Below are 21,330 nucleotides of genomic sequence, written 5' to 3'. Positions count from 1 at the left end.
GGCCCATTTGCAGTTGTAAAGAGCCCAAAAGCTTGATTTCAGTTCACTGAGCCACACCAAGGGTCCAGTACCTCAGGGGCACCACTTGGGGGTCAGGAACTCACTGCTACTGAGTCCAGGGGCTGGTTCCGGATGTTGGAGAGCCTTTTGCTTCCTTGAGGCTCAGATCAGGAGGCCAGCATACTTGCCCTTGGAGTCACACTAGGAGTCCCTGGGTTCAAGATGAGGTTGCACGTCCAGTTCTTCCTGCCCAGGCAAGAGTGCAGAAGGTAGAAGGTCATCAAACAGCAGGGCAGGAGTACCTTCAGAGCAGCAGTCCAGCAGAGTGCCAGTCCTTTCAGCAGCACAACATTACTTTCTTCCTGGCAGAGTATCCACAGGTCCAGAAGTGTACTGAAAAATTGGTGTCTGAGATCCAATATTTATACCCAGTTGTGCCTTTGAAGTGAGGAGAAGCTTCTAGAGGCCTCCCTTTGAAGTGCACAGGTGCCCAGACTACCTGGCCCTGGCTCCAGAACCAAAGGTCTCTAACCTTTTTTAACAGCTACTAATATTGTTAGTGCTTTATAATTTTTTTGTTGTTGCATGTATAGTAATTAAACCAAGCAAAAGCTTTCTGGGCTGCACACAGGTGAGATACTGAGTGGTAGCTGGAGATCTACAGAAGCTCACGAGCTACTGCTTGAAGACCCTGCTACAGACTAACCACAGGGGGTATGCAGCTCTTTTTGTGGAGGCAAAACATAGTCCATTCAAAGTGAGAAAGGTTGTGCCCAACTACTCCTTCCCATTCTGCCAGTGTTGGCCCTTTCAGTCACACCTAGGCTCTCCATTTTGGGTGGCTTTCTAGGAGGAATACACAAAGCCCAACTGTCACCTACTCCCAGCCATATGACCCAGAGACAGGTTGCAGACACCAAAGCCCTTATTTATGAAAAAGTAATGCAGCGCGGTGCCACACGCCATTTGGCTGCACTGTGCTGCGTTACTTTCAGAGCACAGGGATGCATCATATTTACAACAGAATGATGGATCTCTGTACTCTTCCTTGCGCTGGCCCACAATTGGCTGCCCTGTGCCAATACAGTCACCCTTGCACCATGATGAAAGGGTGCCCTCATTGTGGGAATGGTTGTTGAAGGGCCACCTTACTGCAAAAACCAAACACAATAGGTGTTTTCCTCTTTCTATGTGTGCTGCAGAGAAAGATGAAAAATAAGGAGAAATAAAAGTATTTTTGCGCCTCCTTATGCCTCCCCTGGGAGGCATAGGATTCTGACACATTCTCAGGTTTATGAAACCTCGTAAGTATGGGAATGCGGCAAAATCCAAGGGTGTTGCATGGTAACACCCACAGCAACATCCATGGGATGCCTCTTTCACGCAAATTGCTGTGAGAAAAGGGGAAGTATTTGCAATGACACGAAAAGCCACACAGGGTGGCTGTAAATATGGAGCACCGAACTGAGCCACCGGTGCCTCACAAGAAGTGACGTACCAGCAGCGATAGGGGCTTGTAAATAAGCCCCCAAATGGCTAAGGCAACAGTATACCAACTTTCAAATAGTGACATTTTCAAACTTGAAATGTGAAACCTGACCTCACCATGAGTTAGGATAATAAATCACAATTCAGGAGGAACTAAACATGAAATAGTTCCCTGGTCCCATTTAGAAATTACACTTATACAATGTAATAAGGAAACTCCAATGTTATCCTTTGGGAGAGGTAGGCCTAGCAGTAGTGAAAAACAAATTGAAGTGTTTTTTCACTACCAGGACATGAAAAACTTAAAAGTACACACCCAACCTTTTAAATACAGTGCACCCTGTCCTCTGGGCTATCCGAGGTCTACCCTAGGGGTGTTTTATATGTATTGAAAAGGAAGGTTTGTACCTGACAAAAGGTTTACTTTGACTGGTCAAAATAACAGTTTAAAACTGCACACTAACAGGGTGCAATGGCAGGCCTGAGACAGGTTTAAAGTGATACTTAAGTGGATGCAACAATCAGTGCTGCAGACCCAGTAGTAGCATTTAATTTACAGGCCCTGGGCACAAGTAGGGCTACTTTACTAGGGACTTACTAGTAGAGGTGCACATAAGTCACAGAGTTTTACTCTTCAGAATTCCGAGGAATTACCTAGAAACTCTGCGAGATTCAGCGTATTTTTGCGGGTTGCAGAAACCTGGTATGTTGCGCTGATTTTTGGCTCCGGTAGCATATCTTGTGCTGTAAAATTTATGCAAACTGCACCATGAGGCAGCCCAAAGGGTGCTGCTTCTTTCTGTTACTTGAGTAGATTTTCTACTCGAGAAGAAGCTTTCGCAATGCAAGCGGCAGCTTTCTCAATGTGAGTCGTAGCGAACTGCCGCGACTACCTACTTGAGAAATCTCACCGGTTGTTGATCTAGCGCTCATTTTTTCTTGCTCACGAGCTTAACGTTGGAATCTGCAGGCAAAAAAAACTGTACCACGTGGCGGTAAGCAGAGTTTTTCCCAAACTATGTGCTCCAAGAGCAGTGCAATGTGGGCAGAACTCCACAAAGTAAAGTAAATATGCCAATTTGGTATGAGCTAATTTTACCATGTTTTAAGCAGAGTGCACAAAGACTTTAGCACTGATTGGCAGTGGTAAAGTATGCACAGTCCTAAAACCAATAAAATACAAAATCAGCAAAGACAGGAGGTCTGAAGGCAAAAAGTTAGGGAGAAAACCATGTCTAACATGTACTTGGATTGCATGATATTAATGGAGCTCATAAGCTTGATGTTGTCTTTGTTATTGCTGTTCACACAGTCACATCGAGGGTACAGTCAGTAATGTCAGTCTCCTATTTGCTTGTGTAATCCTCTCTTTTGCAGTAGAAATCTGGAAGGAGTGTTGGTGGGGCTTCCCCATCCATGTCTCCATTAACCCAGAACGTTGCTCAGTCATGCATTAAGGCTATCAGTTTCTGAGAACTTCGGCTCCATGCTTGCTCACATCATCTTTGCATGTTTGGCATTAATGAGAACCAACCCCTAGACATGTTTAAGGGCAATCTCTAATTATGGGCTCCATTTTGGCAAATGTTTTTAAAGCAATAATAGTGGGTTGCATCCCTACTACATGGAAAGATGCTGTGGTGGTGCCGATATATAAGAAAGGCAACAGGAATGATCCTGTATGCTATCGGCCCATATCCCTAATTGATGCAACATGTAAAGTGCTGGAGAGGGTAATTCTCGCCTGTCTGGAAACCTGGGCTAATGACTCTGGTCTTATATCTCAATCACAATATGGTTTCCGGAAGGGAATGGGAACGAATGAACAATGTCTCAACCTGTTCCTAGTTATGGGTAAGTACATGAAGGCCAAGGGTGGGTCAATCCACCTGGCCTTCATGGACTTTTCTAGTGCCTTTGACACAGTCACTAGAGGGAAGTTGTGGACATTAATGGAAAGAATGGGCTTTGAGGAAGCACTTATTACTTTGTTGCATAGATTGCACTCGACAACCTCTGTCTCTATACGCTATGGACCAGGGGGTGAAAAAACTAGGCCTATTGCGTCTACTGAGGGTGTCCGACAGGGATGCATATTGGACCCCTTTTTATTCCTTTTATATACAAATGGGGTGGAGACATTTTTATTGGATCAGCAGCTGGACTATCCGAGCATTGAAGCAAAGCGGGTTCCCCTTTTATCATATGCGGATGACACAGTACTGATGACTTTAACTGCTAATAGCCTACAAAAATCTTTAATGGCTTTTACTGACTTTATGATGGCACTGGATCTTAAAGTACATTTTAGTTAGTCTTTTATTATGGTGTGTGACCCAAAACAAACAAAAACGAGGAAGTTTGTGGTAAAGGAAAATACTGTAGACAAAGTACCTAATTTCACATATCTGGGGAACGTCTTCAACAATAAACTGAATTGGGATCATCTGATCATAGTGAGGGCCCAACACACTGGCAGAATCATAGAGGGCTTGTTCCGCTTTGCATGCAAGTTGGGTCATAAGCCAGTCGCGGAAAAGCTTGCCTTGTATAAATCAAAATGCCGGTCAGTCACAACTTATGGGGCAGGAGTATGGCACTATCAAAAATGTAGCCAGATACAAATTCTGGAAAACACATTTTTAAAAAGTCTATTGATGGTCCCTATTAATTCTTCTATGAAATTTTGTCACTCCGAATTGGGAGTGGATTATGTTGAAGACCGAATTAAAATTGCCCCATTAATTTTATTGGGGAAAGTTTGGTCTACAGAGGAATTGTCATTCACTAGAGAGATCATGAAGGACTGTATGAGCCTGGAAAATGTATCGTCCATTCCTTGGCTCCGTTATGTTAAAAATGCATTCAATGAGATTGGACGGGAAATAATTATGAAAATCCCGAAAGCATACCAGCTAATATGAAACGAATCATAAAAAATGCTTATTACAAAGAATTAGGAATGCTTGACTCGGTCGACGAGCTTTTAGTTTATAGGCAGCCAAGAGACCAGGAATTTTATTTATCTTTAAGCAGCCAAACACAATCACGTTTCCTTCTGACTAGGTTTAGTTTCTGCACAGTGCACTTTCTTCTGGCTTTTCCTATCCCAGTGAGCTGGTGTGAGAGACTCACTCCCTGTCCATGTAATCATTAAGCCCAACAAAGCACAATGCACTTTATGCTCTTTTGCACATTATATAAGGGCCCGTTTTATTAGGCCAATTTTGAAGGAAATTTGTCCTAGTTCGCATCAAGAGGGTTTTAATTATTTATTATCTTTATCTTCGGTTGCCATCTGTAGTGCTGTGCTTAATTTTATTAGAACTGCATTATCAATTAAGAAACGTTATTAATTGTGGTGGGAAATCCGGGTAATGCGATTGAAGGCTTTAAATCCATGCAGTTATTTTTGGATAGTGATAGAATACGCTGAAAGCTTAAGATCATGTTTAAAATTTTTATTTTGTGAAATCTAAGTATTTATCCACCACAAATGTTGTATTGGAAAATTTTAAAGATGTTTTATGTATGATGCTTACTTTTATGATTCAATGAATCGAATAAAGTTTATTTGATGATGATGATGAGAACCAAGGCTCCATTGTTTTCTGTGAAGAATATCTTGGAAGCTTCCTATTTATCTTCTCCATTTCTTCTTGTCATCAGTCATCTGATCTGAGCCAAATAATTATAGTGTGGCATTAACTCCAGTTCCAGCCCCCACTAGCTATGTCTCCCTCGGTTTCTAATTCTGTGGAGACACACCTTCATAAACCTCTCCCTACTGAAGCTTCAGCTGATTGGATACTTTCTATGCTTTAATTTTCTATATATGCTTTCATTTTATATGCTTTTATTTTTTAATCATAATTTCACTTACATACAGTTGACGTTTGCTGATGGAATCATTAGACTAATTTCTTATTTGCCTTCTACCAAATTTATGTTGTTATGCTATGTGTATTTGTAATGGGCATGCTGGCACTGAGCAGGTGTGTATGTCTAGCCCTAACTAGGGTAGGTTGTTTAATTGAAAAGCCAGGTCTTCAGCTTCTTGCAGAATTGAAGAAGAGATCAGTGAAGGCCAGTGGGGAAGGCAGATCTCTTTACTCAGCTCATGGTTGCTAGTTCAATACTGACCACCAGCCACGCACCCCGCATTTCTGAGGACTCTTCATGATTAGATTAAGGGTTTTGGAAGTATTTATTTTCTTTATCTTTTTCACAGAGGTACTAATGCCAATCAAGTACATCTACTGCCATGTTATGTGGTTATATTATTTTATAATGTGTAGTCTTTTGTTGTGCTATATTATTCAATACTATGTTATTTTTTATGTTACATTTGTTCAGTGCCTTATTATGTTATTTTCTTTATTAAGTGCAATATTAACTCGAGATATGTATCAATATCAATCTAATATATCGATATCTGTATCTGCAAATGATAAATGTAGAGGCAAATGATGAACTGTGAGTCACAGGACTATGATGGTTTTCAAAAACCTTACACTTTTACATGATATAAATATTGCTCCAGGTGTTTTCAAAAACAAGGATTGAAGTGGATGCTACATTGAACCATATCAAGGGTATTCCAGGCACCAGCACTGCATTGCTAATAAAGGAAGCACAATGGAAGGCCTGTCAGGTGAACAAATTAAATGTGCAGGAGTGTACTTCTTCAACATCCAGTCCCAAAGCGGTGGTGCAGTGATAAGACAAGCAATGTGGATAACACAAAGTTTAAAAATGACTCAAGTTGGAGCTAGTATATAGCCCTTTCTTCAGAAACAGAGATTTTCTCTGCCAGGTTTAGAATGTATGCTACTAAAAATGGCACTCTCTGCAACTTAGTTAAAAGGGTTACTGGCAAATCCAGTAGAATGTCACTGATACAATCCACCCTAGGCCCTACATATGTTAACATGGACAGTGGAAGCCACAGTTTAGAAATTGTAGGTTCTCATTTCCGTGTATCATGCACAGGGCATCTGCCACCTTTACAGTGGCTTTATACATGCACATCTTTTGTTTGCTGTACGATGCAACACACACACACACACACACACACACACTGTACAACAACCTTTTTGGAACCCAGATGATTTGTTGGAGTTGTCCATCATCCTTTCCCAGTCTAGCATTGATGTGCTTCTCCAGTGTGAACGTACCCCGTAACAGCCAGGAACACATTCATCAGTAGGTGTTTGCAATAGGCCAACAAGGAAGGCACAACTAGAACTTTGAGCAAACACAGTCACCGGGAGAACAGTCAACACTTTAAAGAACATCATGCTAATAGAATCAATTATAGGCAGAAACCAATTACACTGTGAAGAGAAACGGACATCATCATGGTATATGGTAGAGCCAACCATGAAATGCTCCAGAACCTACTGCCTGGCTGAGACACTCACCAACATACGTGGGCAAAGCTAAGATGCACCGTCTCATCACCGGTCATACCATGCTGAACAACCTGATATCAGCACTGAAAATCTGTAGAGGATGAAGAGGAGGGATATGAGAACATGGAAACTCTAGATGAGAGGATAAGAGACAATCTCCACCTGATGATTCTCATCACAAAAAGCAAGGGAAATTGCACGAAACATGCATGAGTCAACTCTTCCAAACCATAAATGATAGGGAGACGCTAGTCTTGAAATTGAACAAATTCTAAGCGGAATAAACCTCTCCAGGTGTTTTACTATGACATGAGTGGGTTGTCACACAATTGCTGGTGTTCTGATGCAGGGCAGGTGACCCAAGCTGAAGTCTTGTACCAATACAGTTATTCAATGAAATCACAAATCCTTCCTCCTGTTTCCACTAAAATATACCTACCGCCCACTGTTGTCTATTGAACCTGAAACAGTACCTTAGGTTTTCATTGTGCAATGACTCAAGCATTCCAGTAATGTGCAATAATAGTAGACAGCAGCAGAAAACGATGATTTTGAAATGCAGAGTGATGAGCACTGACCATGTGTCTCTTGTAGATCAGGAGAAATCATGAATACAACAAAGTAAATCACAACAAAGCAGAAGCTGTAAAACAGTAAGGTTCAGAGTAGACTCTTTTTATGCGTCCAATGTGTACAACACTTGAACTTCTGCATACAAATCACACTTTTCAGAAACAATTTCAACTTTACTGTGTTGATTTGACATCAGATAACATATCTCCGGGCTGTAGGGTTTACAACGCTAAATCTAAAATGAAAATAATCACAGAGGTGTTCTGAAGTATGAACATTGATTCAGCTGAACGCTGAAGCATTAGTTTGAAAGTGAAATTTCTAGGAGGACGTTTGTGGTGCACATCATTTTTGATAAAACTTTACACTGGTGAACTTTGTGCAGCGCGGTCAAAACTACAAATACACCATTTGCAAACGTCTGTGAACAGTATGTAACCCAGCGGCCAGGGTGATAGGTCCTCGTCATTCAGAATGGTAATTTCTCAGAGAATTATTTTGATCAAGGGAATTCAAATGACAGTTTCTGCTTGTAGAAAAAAAAACTGTTCTACCTAATTGTGGCAGCAACAGTGGACTTCGTGCTTCTCGAAAGCCCCGAGCACTTTCGTCTAATAATATATTTTTCCTTTAATTTTCACAAAGGATGGGGTTAATATCGTTTTGCTGTTCTCAGAAATTAGCTTTATTCTTTTCCGTTTTGTTACAATACAATTCCAAATCAAAACAATAAAATTCCAACTCAAGAAAATTAGCATAATACAAAATGCATTTTCTGGAATTCAGCATACCACCAGAGTGAGTAAAGATGTCATTATGTTTCTAGGGGTTTATCCGGCTGTGAGGATGTGCGTCTCTAACTCTTAAGTGGCCAATACCCTGACAGTAAACTCAAATCCTTGGAGTTAGATGACTCAATAAAATACATTTTAAAAATCCTTTTCTTTCAAACACTATAAAAGCTACTCTTTCTGCAAACAAAAATACTGAGGGGCAGATTTACAAGCCCCTTGCGCCTCATTTACGCCGCCGTTGCGTCACTTTTGTGACGCAGCGGCGGCGCAAATCCTGCGCCATGGGGCAGGGTACTTACAACGTGACGCATCTGGAAGATGCGTCACGGTATAAAGCCCTGCGCCACATGTAGGCGTTCCTGCGCAGGGGGTGGCGTTCCAGCGCAGGAACGCCTCCTAAAAGTGGCTGAGTGAAATCTACAAGATTTCACTCAGTCACTTTTAGACCTATGCTGCGTCAAAACCCTGCGCCTGCCTGAAGCAGGCGTAAGGATTGACGCTGCATTAGCAAGATTGGGCCCCCCAGAGCATTGCTGGAGCTGCGTTGCGCTTGCGACGCAACTCCAGCAATGCACCACATTTACGGCACAGATGCGTCACGCATCTGTGCTGTTTTTGCCCCATGGTGCGCCACATTGTAAATGCGGCGCATCCATGGTGGCGGAGCTGTGGCGCACAATAACTGGCGCATCCCTGCTGATATGCAGGGATGCGCCAGTTATTGTAAATATGCCCAACTATAGTTCTGCTTGAGCTCTTTATGATGACACTATCCTAATGAAATAGTACTTTCTCCTTGTGTTGTACTGTAGGAAAAATATTTACAATTTATTGTTAAAATCAACTCTTCGGAAGTTAAACCATCAGTTTTGTGTGTGTTGATGAATGACCAAAAGAAACAGTAACCAATATTTTTTCATGTCACAGACAAATCACCCAAACAGTAGGTACACATCTGTAATATGCTAATATGAAAGAGAGATCTGTCATTGATCAAAAATACCTCTCTGCTACGTTTACTGTGTTGTCACGTTAGATCTCAATTGAGAAATGGACAATTCCAAAAATCAAACAGAAGGATAAAGTATTTCAAAAATAGTTTGAAAATGATATTTTCCTTATAGCAACCCATGTCTGTAACTAACAACATGACAATCCATGTTTCGTTGAGCAGTGAAATAAGTGGTAAATGGACAGGGGAAATGCACTCCATCTCTTGTAATGAAATCCTACATTATGCAGTGCTTGCTGTCTTTTGAAGTATTAAATTAATACCACCTCAGGCAGGCTTTTCTGAGAAACGTGGCGTAAGATGTTTTTCCATTAGCTGGAAACCCACGCACAAGATGCAATATTTCACAAATATTGATATCAATTCATATTTATTCTGTATTTTTTTAAACGTTGGCTTGTCCGATTAAACATGTTAGTATGATTTGAAAGCAAAATAATGAGACTCGATTTTGAGGTGGGATTTGTGTTAGTCACACAGGGGGATATGTACAAGGACTGGCGAAAACTACCGCTAATGCTAGTTAGCGGCAGTTTTCTTACCGCTGTGTACTGCTGAAAACTATCGCCTTGTTAGCGACATATGTACAAGACATCGCTACATGGCGATAAGAATTCCGGCGTTAGCATGCGAAAACCAACAAAAGGCCTATTAGTGGCAAAAAAAGTACGTTAGTCAGCCCAACATGAGTTTTTTTTTGCCTCTATTGGAAAAAATAGTCGACCTTCAATAGAAAATAGGGAAAAAAACACCAATGAAATGCAGAATGGAGCAGCCAGGGCCAAGTGCAGCACACATCAACAACCCCCTCAAGCCACCCAACATCCAGGATGACCAGGATGAGAACCTGGATGCCTCACTGGACCTGCGTCTCGAGCCGGGGTGCATGGAGGGGTTTACCAATGGTGGGTGGCGCCTCTCTGCATCACAGGCCGGATGATGTAGCGCTGGCTGGACACTGTGGAGGGTGACGCCCCTGAGCTGCGCTGAACTTGTGTGACCGGAGTGCTGCAACTTCACGCCTAAGGGGGCCCTGCTGCATCAACTGCATCGGGAGGCTCACCAGCGAATTGTCGGCGACTGCTGTACCTAGGCTTCTGAAATCCCACCTGGCTGAGGCTCCTGCTGGATGAGTCACAGATTTGAATAAAGTGCAGCGGATTGCGCAACGGTGTCAATGTACAGGTAAGGAGAAGGTGGGACGCATAGTGGAGGAGTCCCGGGTGTCGAGTTGCCCAGGCCTAGCACCTGTAGATGACGCACCCCCAGTGGCAGCTCATCCACTATGGCGCAAGAGCGTCTCCCCAATGCTTCCGAGCAGTGCAAGAAGAGGAAAAATCATCACATGATGATAACTTCCTGATGTAATCGTGCTATGATTCCGTTGCGGGCGGGAGGGTGGGTAGTGCTGCTCCTGTCACGGTGCAGGGCAGGGGCGACGTGGCATGCCAACTCAGATGAGCAATGACTGTTCGGTTGGCCTGCTCAGGCCGCCCAAAGCAGGGATGCGCACTGTCCTTTTCGCAATGCAGGCTGCATTACAGCCTGCATGAAGAAGATGCCCACCCCTCTAGCCCCTGGTTGAACTCCTTGTCCCGATGCCAATGACCATTCCCAATGCCGCATTGCGTTGTTGTGATTGGCTTATGGAAGGGAGCCTGGCTGCCTACTTCCTGTTCCTGGAAGCAGACCTAGGAGAGCAGGAGCAACGAAGGCACGGGACCCGGCCTCAAGGTAACATTTCTCTCATTTAAATATTTACAACACCCGCTCACACACACACACCCACGTCCACGCCCCCTCCAGTGTCCTTTCCAGCGTTTCCCACCTCCCACCTCCCAGCTGTCCAGTCCACCCCGCAGCACTTCTCAATGTCGGCCGATGTGCGACCATGCGCAGTGGGCAAAGCCTGTCTGCGTCCATCTGCCCCTGGACCGCGCACAGCACCAAAGACCCTTCCTTTCGGACACTTCACTGCTACAGCACCAGCACCCTCCTTGCCATCAACCCTGGACGCCACATCGCCTGCCAGGTTGGACCTCACCATCGCCATCACTGACGGCTACTAAATCACCAACAAGGCCACCGTCCGTTCAGGAAGAGGCATTGCCATCACCTACAGAAAAACACTCCGACTGACCACGCACTCTAATGACCCACTGGTGACCATGGAACACCTCAACTTCCAGATCCGGACCAACCCCAAACCCATCCTCTGTGGCACCCTCATCTACAGGCCCCACGGCCATGGACGACATCCTACTCAAACTCAAGTTCCACCTGGACAACCCCAGTGATCAGAACACCACCCCCTCCTGAGGAAGCTCCTCAACATCAGAATCAAGCAGCTAGTCATCACAGCAAGCCAAATAGCAGGACACATGGTTGAGCATGTCTCCTCCGTCAGCGGGAACTTCAACTACAGCCACACCACTGGACTCTCCTGGACTAACCATCATTGTATAAATTGTAGGAAAGTAGGATCTGATTCTTATGGTTACCCCCACTTTTGCTGATGTCTCACTGTTTTTTTACTAGTCTGACTGGGATCCTGCCATCCAGGACCCCAGTCTATCTGCTTTCTCCCTTAAATTGCTATGTATGTACTTTAGCTACACTCCAGATTGGATATTGGGGTACCCTTATCAGTCCCTGGTATATGGTACACCATGGACCCAGGGCATAGGTACCCCAGAGGCCTCCAATGGCGTGAAGCATGTATTATGCCACCCATGAGAGGCCATTCAAAATGACACAACAAGTCTGCTACAGCAGCTTGTGTAAGCTGGTGCTTGCACCACTTACTTAGATATAGGTTCACCATATCTATCTAAATCACTACACTTAAAACCCTGTCAGTCACCCCTATGGCAGGCCTTAACAATCCTGAAGACAGGGTGCTGAGTTTTATGTGAAAGGGTGCCCCTGCATGAGCAGAGCCCCTTTGCAGCTTTCGGAGACCATTCTCCGAGGTTGTCTGTGATGCAGCCAGACATATAGTTTAAGTTGCATTATAACCTCGCGGTAAATGCTAACTTTAAAACGACTGCTTAGAAACATGTCGTGTTTGGTGTCAAACACCTTGGAATCATACCTCCACACCAGTAACTGGTGTGGGAGCTATGATTCCAACCTTCTGAAACCACTACTGCGGGTCACCGGTCTACCCGGTACCAGCTTTCTCGACCCTGGCAGCACAAAATGGACGCTGCCAGCCACAGACACAATTCTTCTCTCCTGCTGCTGAGCCAAGCTCAAGCAGAGGAAGGCAAGACAATAGGCATCTTGTCACAGGGAGGTGTGACCACCTCCCAGACAGGGTTTAGTGTATTGGGGTTGGGTGGGTGCACTCTGAGAGTGCCAGAAAGTCTGCACTGGGGCACATTTGGTGTCCCTGTGCATAGTCTAGCTCAAACCAGTTCTGGGAGCCATTGGAGGCCTCTGGGGTACCTATGCCCTGGGTCCATGGTGTACCACGAAACTGGACAAAGGACATGGGTGTAGCCACCCCTCTGTCCTGCCCCTCCCCTAGGAGGGTCCCCTGAATCTGTCCAACCCTTTCCCATGGGTATAAAGTGGGTTACCTGGCTACAGGAGTTTAGATTTTACCTTGAAAAGATTCTACTAAGAAGAAACCAAGTTTGACTGTCTGTCTGTATGACGCTGGATGACTGAAGAATCTTCCTTGGAGTAAAGGAGTTACTCCCCTGCACTAGCAGGCACCTAAGCGCATCTGACCTGCTTGCATCTCCCGAGCTCCTGAGTACTCCGAAGATTTCAACAACACAGGAGGTGGGTTTCCAAAAGTCCCTGAGGTTGATCTGCCCTCTCAGTGATTCTGAGACCAGTATCCCTTGTGGGGACCGCGTGACCCGAACCCCTGTGCACCACATACATTTGCAAGTGCATATGCTTGTTGGTGATTCCTGAGCCTGTACATTGGACTCTGAGTAGTCCTGACCCCGAGCAGTATTTGCACTAAAGGAATCCGGCCTCCTCGCACTGAGTGCTCCGTTGGCTGGTGCTTTGCAAACTTGCTTGAGTTGTCCTTGTTATCCCTGGTCCGTTGGCCTGTGGGTCCTGGCGAGGGTCACCTTGTTTGTTTTTGGGCTTCTCTGGTTGCTCCCAACGTGCCCTGACTCTCCATTACTTGGAGAGTCCCCAGAACCTTGCTGGTCTACACTGTAACCTGTTTGTCCTTCCCGCATGGGGTGCATTTGCCAAGGCTTTTTGGTGCTCCAGCTGAACAGCGACTCCTCAGCACCCGACATCCTTTGTGGGAAAGCTCACCTCTGGATCCTGGTTGTCCTCGACATCTCCTGGTCCCCGTAGCTGCAGAGTCAAGCATCCCTTCTTCGCAGCTGAAGAACCGGACATCGGTGGGCATTCGACTATTGAGCCCCTGTCCACCTGAAGTGACCCAGACTCTGTTTCCTCTGCTTTCAGGTTCCTCTCACCTAGAATCCAGGCTTGGATTTCACCGGAAACCCTTCACCTTCCTGGCAGCAGTACTTCTTTGCCACTCTCCATTCAAAATGACGGAGGCTTCTGACAACACTTGACCCCTATGCACCCGGCTCCTCTGGGATAGGTAACATGGGTACCTGGGTACTCACTGGTGGGTTGGCTCTAGAACCTCTTATGTTCCAAACGGTTTGCTTGAAGTCCTCGTAGAAGTATCCTTAAACTATAACTTTGCAACCGCGACTTTCTCATAGAGTTGTACGGAGCACGTGGTCGTGTTTCCTCACTGCACCCGTCCTCCGTGGGCTCCCTGTGTCACTGCCTTGGGTGGTTCCATACGGTCCCAGTGATTCTAAAAGCTTTAGGCACTGTGTCTAGTCAAGTCGTGATTGTTATACCATTTTCTTAGTATATGGTTTGGTCTCCCCCTGGAGCCCGCTGTGTTTTGTGCTACTTACGAATCCTCTATTGATTCAGTATTGTGTGCTTTGTGCTCTAATCTAGTGTAGAGACTAGTAGAGAGTGTTATAGAGTGTTATATTAATAAATACATATATTTATATAACTACTGTGTGGTTCTCCTTTCATTTAGTTATTCAGGAGGTGGTATTCTGGTAAAACAAGCTGCTTTACATTCCTTCAAGATTAAGACTGAAGGCTGCTCTCCACAGCTACCACTAGGATAGCTTTCTAAAGGTTATCTTTAACCTCATACATCATAAGGGTCGTGTAGACTGGTTCAGGGTGCCCACTTTAATTAATGGACAGAATATACCAGGCCTCCTTATCACATACATCACGTCTTCACCAAGCCCACCATACACCACCTCCATCATCACCCCCCTCGCAGCTGGATCAAGGCCACCGAAGAACTCCCTCAGCACCATCACTACACCAATGCTTACAGACGATGACACCCAAGCATGCAGCCGCCACCGATGGATCTCCAACTGCGCCAATAACCTGGCACCCCTCAAGAACGGCACTGCGCCATTACCTTACACCTGCCTCATGATAGGCGTAAGGGTGAGGCAGTGCCACAGAGATAGGCTGGCCCCATGCATTGCTGGAGTTGCGTCATGGTTGTGACACGACTGCAGCAATGCATAACTTTAGTGCAGACAGATACGTCAGGATTCCAAACGTATCTGTTATTACTTGCATCATGAAGCACTGTCCAGTGAATACAGCGCACAGTGGTGTCGTTCGCTGTAACACTTTCATGACTGAGGCCTAGGAATGTGCACTATATTATTGATGGGGTGCATTCCTGCCCTGTATTTTTGTCGCAGGACAGCACAGCATCATTGCTTGCAGTGCTGCCCAGAGCCAAAACCTGCTGAAATGAGGCCCCAAAGCGTATCTCCATTTTTAAGACCAGCTATTTTCTGGTCTTAGAAAACTGGCTCTAACTGCAGTTAGCTGCAGTTTTTTGGGTGTTCCAAACTTCAAGAATCCTCTTGTACATATCATGAAGTGTGGGTAGCGGTCCATTTTGCACTGGAACACCTCCCTTGCATGTCATTATCACTAACAGAAGTGGCAATCTTTATAGTGGGCGTTTTTGCCGGAAAACTGCGGCCTCTACAACAGCTCCCACTACAATCTATGCTCAGTCTCCAGAAGCAAACCAAACACTTGCACTTACACCAGAGGATTAAAACACCTAAAAATCTCTTCAGCTTTCTCCACAGTAGACCACATTACTAAATAACTGCCAACTTACTCACTCACCCTGAAGCCTTCTCTGCTATCAAGCACGCAAACGATATAGCAGTCATCACCACACAACACAAACAACATGTACTTTTTGTTATTGAAAACTGGCTTACAGCTATCTCCACACTTATTAGTTCGAGCATCAGCGCGCTAGTGCTGTCTGCAAGACCTGCTGTAATCACTCATAATGAGTGTAATCCCGCCTGCTGCTTGCCATTCATTTAATCCTGCTACGCTTTTATTTCCTCTCTTCTTACTGGTTGGTGCTCCTCATAGATCATTTCCGTTTCTAGGGAAGAAGCACCAGCCAGCTACGGTTTCCTTACACTCTAGGTCTTTACGTATGCTTGGAGAGGGCTACTTATTTATTAGCATTGCGCCCACTTCACTTTTATGCATGCACTAGCCACGCACACACATTTTGTATACATGGGCTCCAACTACTTATTGATTCCAATGGCGTCCACTTCAGTCGCACACACATAACTTTTCTATACAGGGGCGCCAACTACTTATTTATTCCCTTGGCGCCCACTTCAGTCGCAACCACGCGCATTCATTTTATGTTCACGGGCGCGGTGCTTTCTTTCAGCACAGCACCCACTTTCAGTTTAAAACACCAGTATCCCTATCTTCTAGCATGCTGGTTGTGTGGTTTGGGTAATAAACTATTACCTTCATTATGAGAAGCTACGGCGTTACTGCAGGAAGTGCTTACAGTGCATTTGGCAGCAGCAGCTTGGCGCCGGATCTTTCATTGTCTACCTTAAAAAAAGCAGCAGCCACACAGACGATCCCCTTCCTGTCACTGTACATTTTCTGTGCAGTCCCCGTACTTTACTCTCAACATGCAGCCTACAGCAGCGGCACTGACCTTCAGCCACAGTTCAGCATACTAAGACTTAGACAGATCAAAAGGTACATTTCAAAGTGATTCTCTTTAATTTCAGATTTAAAAATAACACACAACATTTGTTTTACAATGGGTCTCCACCTTTCACTCTCGCTTGTCTTTCTGGGAACCAAAATGTTTTAAAGAGAAACTTAACCCTGCGCTGTGCTATCCACTGCCATCTCCTACAGGATGGAAGTGAATGGCACAAGTAATAGCACACGCTGTTAGGGAGAGGGGTCTGCCATCCCCACAAGCCCATATGTTCACAGAACAAGAGTAGCCAAAGCTGAAAAAGAGCTTACCGGTAAGTTCTTTTGATAGTGCTGTGTGTTCTTTGTGTGCATGTGTTTCTTTTACAGTTAATGTTTATGGAGTGAATGTGTATGGGTTTTTTCTGTACATGGAGAAGGTGTGTGAATTTCTGATCAGACTGTGGCTATTCTGTTTTTGTGCGCAACAGGCATTATGGATGTTTGCTAAAACAGTGTGTATGTCTGAGCTTGACGTGTCAGACATGTTTTGTATGCGTATGCATTTTTTTGTTGTTGTGTGCATGTGCGTACGTTATATTTGTGTAAACTTTCATACAAAATGGTGTGCTCGCTTATGTCCGTGATGCGTTTCTGGTTCTGCTTATGCTGTGTTTAAAATGTTTAAAAGATTTGGCTGAGGGTACTTTGCATGTTATGTAAGCTGTGTACTGACTGTTTTTAAACATTAGCTATTATATATTTATTTATTTTTTGTCATCATGACCTTCAGCTAGAGTGTCAGATTGCTTCACATAAATAGAAAGACAAGCATTGGCAATGCAATAGGCCTCGCTTTTGCGAGAGTTTGAGCTATTATCGCTGTAAATGACAATGCCTTTTATCTATATGTTGGTTTTCAAAACAGATAAATAACATGATTTATCATTTACAATGCCAATAGCTAAAACTCTAGCAAATGCCAGACCTATTGCATTGCAAATGTTTATTTTTAATAATGTCACTAGGTCAGAGAAACCAGGAGGCCCAGCCATCGTACATCGAAACACTTGAACGTTCACAAAACACCAACACAGATAAACCCATACAACCCTTCTCTGTGTCACCCTTACCTATCCTATCATCTTTCAAATTATTAAGTGGTGACATTTGTATATCTCCAGCACCCACCAACATCTACCCTACCATCTACATGTCACACATAAATGAAGCAATCACACAAGCCAACACAAAATCACCAATAACTAGGTGAACACACAACAAAAAGAACCCCTTGACTAAGCATGACTCTCACTAATGGACTGTCCATCACAAGATATGAACAGCATTCTAGAAGAATGTACAAACAACTAATTAACTGCTCAGATCTACACTCCTCTTATGCAACGAACAATCAAACACTAACCATTAGCAGCATGGCATGAGCAACATGAGAACACCAATGAAAGAGATATCAGAAAATGTTCCTAACTGAAATGAAAGCTAAAAATTATAATAATGCCCACGCTCAAGCCAACAAGTAGAGAAAAACGCACTTTAAAGCAGTACAGCATTGCATGAATCAACTACCAACACTTATTTGACAGCACTCAAATCAGAGATTAAGCTGGTAACAAGTGATACATCATAAAAATATGAAACACTAACCTCCCAGTCATTACAATCAACAATCACCGCATCACACCCCATGTCCTTATCAAACGGTTTGTATAATGCAATCTAAAAATCTCCCAACACAATCAGTTCACCTAAATGTTCTACACTATCATAAAATCACTTGCACTGAAAGCCTACAACTCCATCCACAACATAACCAACACCCCCTCTTAAAAGTTGTAACACTTGTCCTATGCACACGCTGGTATCATTGACAGAAGTGCCTGTCTGTTATTCATAAGACTTTATCACAATCGTGTAAATCAAAAACACAGTGAGATCAAATCTTTTTGAACATTATTCCAGAATTGAAACATCAAATGACTCAATTCTGTAATAATGTTAAAAAAGATTTGATTTCACTGTGTTTTTGATTTGCACGATTGTGATAAAGACTTATGAATATCAGACAGGCACCGCATAGAAAGTGAATAAGCAATCACGCACACTCGGGAGGCACTATCACCCACACTCAAGCAAAACCACCCCACCTTTGTATTTACCCTCTTAAAATTGATATTCCCATCCTCCTTATAAATGAACAAATTATTTCTCCTCCTGCATAAAATTAAGCTGCTATTCAGTCACACATCCCTTCTTCGTAGGTGAAATACTCGAAAAGCAATGGTGCATGATATCCAAGTTCTGAGTGACCAACATCTGCTTTTGTAGACAAATTAGCCGACTTCTCTTGGCAGTACTAAAGCCACAACGATCTTAATATGAATGTCATGTTAGATGTTAGAGACTATAGATTCCTATGTCCACTTGCCCTAATAATTCTCTCAGCCTTATCAATATCATCAAACATCAGTCCTTTATCTCCATTTAAGAGTCCCAAATAGGAATAATGCACACTTTCCTAATTTGACACATATTTTAAATAACCTCTAGACATCAGTCATTTCCAAGCTAATCATTTCATACCCTTGACCTCCATCTTGACACATATGATATTTGTAACTAACTAGCCCTTTTTTGTGTGGTCACCACATTTTTGCTCAATTTTATTGCTACTTTTTAGACTCTGCACACTCAGGTACTGCCGCCAAATGCCCAGTGTATGTGCTCTGATCCCTATAATATGTCAAGTCAGGCTTATCCCTAATTGGAATATTTAATTCATCTCATGGAAAAAAAAGCCAAATGCCACCTGTGGACTGCAGCACATATTGTGTCATCCACTATTGTGACAAGAAAAAGATGGCTCCAAGCATTATTTTGTAACCTGACTACTGCATCATGAGCTGTCAAAAAACCTATTTTCACTGGGGGAAAGCTTCCTATTAATACCTGCAGCATGATCTGGCAAAATAACTATTTTAACTGGGGAAAAGCTTCCTTGGAAATAGTAATCAGTCAAGTCTCCCATGTGAAGGCATGGTAGGGTATATGCTATGTAAAACTGTTACATGTTGGAATTTCATGTTACCATGTCTCTGCAGTGACAAGCCTCCCAAAGCTATTTTCACTGTGAAAGGCTCTGGCTATCCTCTGAGAAAACTAAAGTACAGATTAAAATACTAATTCTGCTATCTCCTGTTTGGAACCAGCTAGAAAAATAGTTCAACCAATATTTTTACATAATAATAAAAGCCCAATTCAGTGGTGACATTGGACTTTTAATAAATATTTAGAAAAAGTAACATTTAGAAAGTTACATTTTCCCTGCTTGAAGCTCCCGGAGGATAATTTGAATTAGCTGTCCAGCAGCTGCTAAACTAGTGCTAGACCTTAATGAGGTGTGAAAACTGCACACAGGACAGAAACAATGAGCTAGGTGTGGAAATGTGTTTTTCTTCCCTTGTGGGAAGCCTAGTTAAAGTGGACATAGGAAAGTTATTAACTTGTAAACGGCCCTGCCCTTTCACCAGTAAATGTCATGTGAGACCTGAAGAAGTCAAACCTTTTTCTCCCTGGCAAAGACTGGCTACCAACCCAATGCGCTGGGAGTTACTCCAGAGTCAGTTCTGAGTGACCAGAGAAGAGGGGACTGCTTATTTGCCTGGGCACACCTCAGGGCAGGCACATAGGCTCAGCACATTTTGGGAGTAAGGTGCACTGTGGATTTGTCTGTAGTAGAGCACACAGGACCAGCTGCAGTAGGTAGGGTTGTGCCCGGGAATCTACCCTATTGGTTTGGTAGGAGCCAGGAATCTCCAAATGAGTCAACAAGACATCCTCCTCAGAACACTTTCTGAACCTGTGGAAGAACAAAAGAAGGATTGCACATGCAGTTTGAGAGCTGTGAGGAAACATGAAGAGCTGAGCCTGCTCCAACTTGCACCCACGACAAAGACGTAGACTCCAAGGGTCAGTTGACTGACTTCCAGTAAAGCTACAGGGATATAACAAGCTACAAGATATCTTTTTCCTGAAAACCCCACCTGACCAGCAGGACCCAATGGGAAACAACCAATACAACGCAGTCATTGCAACACACTACCTTTACAATGCAGTCATTACAACACAACATCCTTTACATCGCATGTCATTACAACGCAGCCATTACAACACATGTCACTACAACGCATGCCATTACAACGCATACCACTACAACGCATGCCATTACAACACATTATAAGGTAAGTAAAGGGAAGTAGTAATTTCTACCCCTACACTATCCAACACTTACCCTACTGTTGCACTCACTGGAGTGGGATTAGTAATTTTTACCCCTACACTATCCAACACTTACCCCACTTACCCTACTGTTGCACTCACTGGAGTGGGAATAGTAATTTTTACCCCTACACTATCCAACACTTACACTACTGTTGCCCTAAAAGTATTATGCGTTATAATGGAATGCCTTGTAAGTGTAGTTTCTAAAAATGCATTGTGATGGCATGCATTGTAAAATCATCTGTTGTAATGGATGTTGCGATGTAAAAACCGTGTTGTAAAGGCATGCGTTTTAAAAGTTTGCATTGTAACGTGTCCTATTCGAACCCAATATTCTGCCGAGCAGTCGGTCTCCCCACCAGCCGCATTGCGAGTTTCCCTCAGGTCAGGCGGAGTATGATGGCAGTTCATTTTGCGCTGGAAACGAGCCAAATTCCTATGCTGCCAACATTGATCACTTGATCCCAGTATTTTTGCAACCTTGTGCTATTGTTCTCCAGAAAGTAGCATGATCTTTAGTTCTGACCGCAGCAATGAGGTAATTCCAATTTGCATAATCCCAACTCTGTGCTGCCATGTTAAGCACCTTCTTATATTCTGTCTTAAGACACTTTACTTGTACCACATCATTAGCCTTGAGTGCCACTAGTAATCGTCTCTTGGCTAGCAGGCAATCTCTGTTATACCAAGGAGTGTTAGA

This window comes from Triturus cristatus, chromosome 4_1 (genome assembly GCF_964204655.1).
Source record: "Triturus cristatus chromosome 4_1, aTriCri1.1, whole genome shotgun sequence".
In the NCBI taxonomy this organism is placed as follows: Eukaryota; Metazoa; Chordata; class Amphibia; order Caudata; family Salamandridae; genus Triturus; species Triturus cristatus.
The sequence above is the reverse complement of the archived record's forward strand: the minus strand, read 5'-3'. Positions refer to the sequence as shown.